The 7,461-nt window shown below is 36.9% G+C and overlaps 1 long non-coding RNA gene across 1 annotated transcript; it reads left to right on the forward strand.

Moving 5' to 3' along the window:
• Positions 1-2,645: 2,645 nt before the first annotated feature.
• Positions 2,646-6,527, forward strand: LOC147411356 (uncharacterized). The gene is made up of 3 exons (XR_015180861.1): positions 2,646-3,130; positions 5,618-5,849; positions 5,973-6,527. It is a non-coding gene; the product is annotated as an uncharacterized LOC147411356 (long non-coding RNA).
• Positions 6,528-7,461: the final 934 nt, after the last annotated feature.

The following is a 7,461-nucleotide window of genomic DNA, read 5'->3' on the forward strand; positions in this document are numbered from 1 at the left end:
AGCAAACCAGGCTGGAATCCGGGCATTGACCGCCCTAATCAATTGGGCTTTGATATCAAAATACATTTTGTGAGTCAAAATCTCCGCACCTGACCATATCTTCACGTCTCCCACGCCATCACACGTGTGATCATTCAAAGCAACCAAAGCGTCTGATTCATGGTCTGCACGCGTGATACCTGACACCTGATCGTGATCCACACGACTTTGACTATATAAAGTGAACGAACATCAGTACACAATCACCCTTAATATTAAATCTAGACCATTGAAAGAGTCAATCTCGAGATTTGGAGATTACTTGCATGGACCGCTTACAAAGCTGACATGTCGGACGTGTTATAATTAGCGGAGAAAGAGAGAGAGAGAGAGAGAGAGAAAACGAATCCCATGAGCGCTTTTCCTCATTCCTGACCACGCTAGCTCCTGACACGTGTATCATTTTTGGAATGATTCTTGGAGAGGACACGTGTTCAAGGACCAGTTGGGACCACGCCTTGGATTCTTCGAAACTAGCAACATGAGATAGATATTAACGCCATGTCATATGTCAGCGGAAATTAGTTTCACGGTGACTTGGTCCAGAGACTCCTCACTTGATACACTCACTCTATAGATACAAAAAGTTTGATGTCCCCGACACCATAAAATGCCATGTGGCATATTATTTGGGCCCAACAAGTTTGTCTTTCGCTGTGAGTGGTGATAATCTAACTTAGGCACATGGCAATTCAATCGACTTACTTAATGTGACAGACTCGATAATCATAGATGTGCTCTCCTTGAAAAACATAACTACGATTTCCGTAAGAAGATGCGATGCAGTTTTATATATCAAGGCGGGCAGATCTATAGTTTGCATGCTTGTCATGTCATGTAAGTTGATTAAGTATGCCTCGTGCTTAAATTAGATTATCACGACTCTTTTACTGTTGACATAGGATTCAAAAATCAATTTGCTCGATAAAGGTTTCAAAATTCAAGGCTGATTTTGGGTTCACCACCAAAACATAAGCCCAACTTGATGAGCCAGTCAAAACTGTCCATGCATTAACAGATCATATAAATGTTTTTTCCTTGAGTCATGATGTATGCATGTGATTTTTATATGCGGTTGATAGGGCAAAGGCGCATAATCATAGATCTTTTTCTTTGGGATACACAGAAAAAAGATCTATGGTACTGTGCCTTTGTCATGTCAATCGCATACCAAGAACCGTGCATTCATCATTATTTTTTTTCTCTCCCCATATCAATCTCCGCTGATAGGGTTAATGAGGAAGCACCACACGGTTGAGGGTGATATTTTGTGAAAGGGAGCGACTATCGCCACACCGACTTTTGCTAATAACACTTCAAATCTTATATAAATCCAAGAATTGCACACAGTTAGTGAGGCAATAATAAAAATTGGTGTGGCAATAACAGCTCTCTTTGTGAAACCTTTTTCTTACTAAAATAGTAAGATTTTGAGCCCTGCTAAGGATTGGTTTTTACCACATCAGAAATCTAAACATAAACCTCTAAGTCTGTACATAACTTCCAAACTTAAAAATAAAATTGGAAATTAATTTTTTTTTTTTTTCAAAATGTGTAAAATTTCGTCCTCTACAACCTTAAAGTACCGGATCATGTTTTTGGATGCCAAGAGGTGAACCCAAGGACCCTTAGTAAGGTTGGGGGCCTAATGTATATATTATTATTATTTTTTTTCATTTCAGAACTCTCTTTAATAATTTCAAACCAAAGAAAGGCTTTCAAGGTGTTTTCGCTACAAAAATCAAAATCTCAAGTGTATTTAGGGCACATTGGTAGTGTTTTACGAATTGCAATATTAAAATGGTAGTGCAATACAATCTTTCTTGTTGCTAAAATCGGGAGGATTCATAACAAGAGGTTGAGGATAGGGGTATTTTGGTAATGTTTTTAGTAGACTCACCATAGGAGGGGCATTTGTTATTATTGATCGGTTTATGTTTTATAAATGCAAATGCATGCAATAAAGGTGGCAACGGATCGATTCGATACTGGATCCCTACCAATTTAATAGCGATCCATAATTTTTTAAACATATGCTTCGTTTGATCGGATTAATGAGTATGCAGATCGAATCTGATTCATTTCATTTCATTCTTAATCCAAAATTGATCCAATCCAATCCGAACACATGTCTGATTTTCAAATTATAAATATTTAAGAAATTAACAAAATCTAAAATCATATAAAAAAAAAATTAATCCACTTTTCAACTACATATATAAAGGAAAATAAAAAAAGACTAAAATGTGTTATTTATATATATTTATATGAAATTAAGAATAAAAAATATAAAAATGTGTTTGGATCGGATATTTTTTGAAGCGGATTGGGATACATCTGAATCTGATTCGAAATTGTCATAGGATCTAAGATTTAAATTCCAAAATCCTTCTTTTATTTTTTAATATATATTTTCGGATCGGTTCGGGCGGATATATTTCGGATCATGGCCGATCCTGCCATGCAGGGGTGTCTAAAATATTCACAAAACCCATAGGGATATATTTAAATTACACTTTTGCTCGTTAGGGTGTAGCTGGCTATTTAAGTTAGTTAAACCTCCTTAACAGTTACTCTGTTTTGCTTTTTTCTCACTGTGAGGGGACTTTGGACTCTAATGGCATAAAAAGCCTTGAGAAGCGTCATAACATCCTCTCTCTCTCTCTTTCTCTCTCCATTGGTCCTGTCAAAGCAGCCATGACCGTGTTCAACAAAACCCACAACAACAATAGGAATATAGGATGATCGAGTTCGTGGGTTTTGTTGAATTTGTGATGTAAGAGAAGTTCTGCTAAGTTATTAGCAAAGAATGGGTAAAGATGGGTGGGGCTTGTTAGCTCCATCAGCTGCTCCACCTAATTTGCAGTTTCAGAGAGAAGAGGAAGAACATTGGAGTCATTTTAGCGATAACTCTGTAAATGCTATTTCTTTTTGTTTCATCGCCACTGCTATTCTCATATCCATGTTCCTCATTATGGCCATTTTTGAGCGCTTTATCCGACCAAGATCAACCACACAAACTTCTTCTGGAGGTCCTAATCTCGAGGCACAGATGGGGTTCGATGGCAAACTTGATTACCCACCACACAAAGTAATCTCTCTCTCTGTTTTTTTATTCTCTGATACATTTTACCTGCAAATGATAGAACTCAGAAGTTTCCCCTCCAAAAAAAACAAAAAAGATAGAACTCAGTAGAGAAATTATTTATTGTGATAAAAAAAAAAAAAAAAAAAAGGAGATACTTTTGCCACACCAACCGTGTGCAATTCTTTGGTGATTAACAAAGGAATTGGTGTGTCCTTAGCAAAATTTGGTGTGGCAATAGCAGCTCTGTAAAAAAGGTTTAAATTTCTTCCATGTAAACTAACATCTATATATTTTGCCGGGTATTTCTGTAATTGATCTTCACTGGCTTTTATAATTATCCAAACCTGATTATATGACACATTCAAACCCAATTCTTTGGGTTCAGGTCAGAGATTTTGGATCCTGGTGATTCCTTTGCCAGGTTCATGAACTTAACATACACTATACAGAGTTTTTATATACAATGCATACAGGGGCGGAGCCAGGATTTTTTTTTTTTTTTTTTGTAGTGGGGGCAAACTATAGTTAGTTGTATAGTTGAAGAACTTGAACATGAATGGTTTTAGGGAGAAATTCAGAGGTTTTTGCTAGAAGATGAAGAAAAGGATATTTCCAATTATTATCGGAGTAGAGAGGTGAGGGAGTAGGGACAAATGGGGTATGTAATTAGTTGAAAATACAGGGGTGTCTCAAAGTTCTGTGGGGGCAATTGCCCCCACTAGCTCCGCCCCTGATGGACCTTACCTGACCCGACCTGTTTGATCGAGTTATTGGTCCAATTTATTTTTAGAGTGCTGATGATATGGTGCATGCCCGTGTTTGATCACAGCCCAACAAATGATTGACATGTGGCGCAAATGACGTCAACAATAGAGAGCTTTTCTCTCTTGCCCGCCCTTACATATTTATTTTTTTAGATTTCAAATCTTAAAAAGGGTTGTTGGGCCCAAATTGATTATCACATTTACAATTCAACAACACAACCTTCTTGATTTCATGAAAATAGTCATATTAAAAAAAATATATTGTTGTTCGAGATTGATCCGACCAAATTTAAAAATAATAATTCAACGGTGAAAAAAATAATAATTTTTTTAAAAGTTTATAGAATTTTGTCCTCAACAACTCCATTGCATCTGATCATGTTTCTGAGTCTTAGTAGGTGATCAAATTAGAAAGTTTTCTTTTTTTCACTATGGGCAGGAGAGAAAAAAAAGGGGCGGCGTCATATATTTATACCCAAAGTACTAGTAATAGCTAATTGGGTTGGGTGTGGATACAATTGACACCTGACTGACCCGGTACAGTCTAAACTCTAAAGTCTAAAGTACATAGGCATCTTGCACATGGTGGCCATGATTCCTCACACCACTACAAAGATCCTGTCTGGCTCTCATTCAACACTTCTTTATGGGAAAAAAACTCTAATCAAATTGTTTTCTTGATTCCAGATGTTATGTAATGTATGTTATTTTCTTTTTTCTTTTTTCTTTTTTCTTTTTTTCAAAAATGCCTGCTTTAGTTGCATTTTTTTCTTTTTTTGGCATATTTTTGGGGTCTAGAATGTGAACTATTGTCAATATTCTCATGTAGTTTCTTATCCAAATAGGAAAAAGTTGGTGTTCTAGGAAGGAATATATATTTTTTTGAAAGGTACCTAGGAAGGAATACTTCTTTTCATGGGTACGAACTGTTGGTTTTTGTATGTCAAACAGCTATTGACACATGTCCTTACCTCAGGTCCAACACATCGTATATGAAAATAATTTCATATACTATACCATGGAGGATGTGTTAAATGCTGCACTTGATGAGGCCATGGCTTAAAGTTTTCTAGTGTCTCGGAATGTTTCAGTCTAAACTGTCTGGTTTTGGCCTAAATCAGAATGAAAAATTGAATGTTTTGGGACTGTTTTGGAAAGTCTAGACTTTAAAATGCATGTGTGCTTATAAAATATGATTGTTATCTCAGTTCCCACCAGCTTATATCCTAAATACTGTATCAAGCAAGAGAAAGTCAAATCTTTATGCCAGTTGTTGTCAAGGTTCTCTTCTTAAATTCTTGAAGTAGAATAAATAAAGCAAGCATTTCTAAAACATTATTATCTTATTGAAATCACACAAAAAATATATAGGTTTTAGAGAGTTTGGAGCTGGTGGGCCTTTGGGAATGAACTCATAAATATCATCTGTATAGTACCAGAATTTTCCCCATTTTTTAACAAAAAACTTTCCGAATTAAACCGAACCGATCCTCGCCGGGGATTAGTAAATACACTAATGCTGGGGTAACATTGTATGAGGAAAAAGCATCTACGGTTATGTGCACACCTCCATGTCAGAAATGTGAGAATCGCAGTAAATCCCAATGTCACACCAGCGCGACTCTAGTAAATATTTTCTTCTGGTGTGCTTCATGTGATGTGTGTCAATTTGTGTGCAAGACTGATTGCTAACATTTGGTTGTATATATGTTTTATGATTTTGCAGACGTCGGTGTATGCAAAAGTGGCATCGATATTGATGCCAGGAGACGATATCCCTACCTTCATTGCACACCCGGCTCCATTGCCATGCCCTGCAGAGCACGTCGCGTGGCCTTCTCATCAACATAACCCTTATGCCAACTTCACCTCTAACTTGAATTCAAACACAAACTTGACTTTTGAAAATGAAGTATGACATCAAAATACATACATTCATGAAAAGGGTCCAAATTTAGGTAAACCCAAACCCAAAAAAGAAGGAAACTTTATCGTTGAAAACCAATTAAGTGCCTACACGTTTAATTCGAGCTCGAACTCATGATTCCTACTCACATTATCTTAGTTTTTGTACATTGCAGTCGCAAAAGATGGTTTGGGCAGGTTTTGGCTGATCCAAAGCAGTTGGGAAGATCATTTTGGACTCTGAATCTTTCTTCAGGGTTGCCCTTCATGTTCTTGCTGAATTTCTAGCTGTTTATCTGGTTTCTTTGAATGGGTTGAAGTTTTTTCACCAACCATGTTGAATTGTCTACTGTATCTTGTAAAATTTGAAGAGATATAATTGATCAAAATACTAAGGGTTTATCTATTAGAGAAATTTAGCAGAACAGTGGAGAAAGATGGGTAAATTACAATGCCACTCTAATGTTTTCTAACAGCTTCAAGATATGATGAAGCTTCAGTGCATGACGAACAATGATCTACTAAACTCGCACTATTGTAGAAGATCGACAAAATAGATTCTTAGATGTCCACATGTCTATAGGTTCTTAGATGCCCACATGTCTTAGTGATAAATTTGGGGTTCAACTCAAAACCAATTGGCAATGACTGGAGCGGCCCAGGAACTTATAAGGAGAGGGACATGGCAAGGAGTATCTGATGTGAGACTAAACTCAATGCACACCTGCATGTGTGGGCCAGACTGGGTGAAAGCACGTGGAGATATGAAATGGGTGACATGGAGGAAAGTAAGGTCCACTCTGATATCAGGATAAATTTGACAGTCCAACTCAAAATCAATTAGCAATGAGTGGAGAGACCCAGGAGCTTATAAGGAGAGAAATAAGGCAAAGAGTGTCCGATGTGGGATTAAACTCAACCCTTGGAGCAATTACAACCAAAACTTCAAATTTTATTTTCAAATTGGCATCTTCTCATGTTGAACTCTCTGGACAACTTTTGAACTCTAAGCAGCCCCATCTTCAAATCAATGTTTCTTTTTCTAAAATACTATTCACTCACTCACAAAAATTAGAAGGAAATATAATAAGTTGGGGACACAAATGATATTTAAAACATGTTAGATGAAAAAAAGAAGGTCAATAATATTGACAGTAATGAAAAAATATGGATATAATAGGTATTTAAAAAAAAAAAAAAAGAATACATTGGCAAAGATTTGACTTCAAAAATTATCTCTTGGCTCTATATTTGAAGACGAGAACCTTGTATAGAGATGAAATCTTCATCTTGAAAACCAGTTGGGAGTTTTGTTCGGAAGGCTCCATCTCTAAATATGGAGATCTGAAGACCGGTTGGAGGTTCTCTTAGTTCATTGCAACACACTAATATGCCTTCGCCTCGGGCACCCTACACGATTGGAGGGTCCAATTATGTCACACTCGTCTTAAATGCACTCATAGCTAACCTCAGGGATGAAGATCCAAAATGGTGTCCCGTTCCTCGTGGCACCTTTTGGTTTGACTTTAAAATACATCGGGTTCCCAAACAAGCCGTTTTCTACATAGCAGGCAACCCAATGTATGTAATCTCCAACCAAAAAGTACCACGTGGACACCTCTTTTTTTTCCCTGCTATAGGAACGGGACACTGATGCCAAAAGGT

This window comes from Akebia trifoliata, chromosome 1 (assembly GCF_017979445.1).
Source record: "Akebia trifoliata isolate Shusen 1 chromosome 1, ASM1797944v1, whole genome shotgun sequence".
NCBI classification, from domain to species: domain Eukaryota; kingdom Viridiplantae; phylum Streptophyta; class Magnoliopsida; order Ranunculales; family Lardizabalaceae; genus Akebia; species Akebia trifoliata.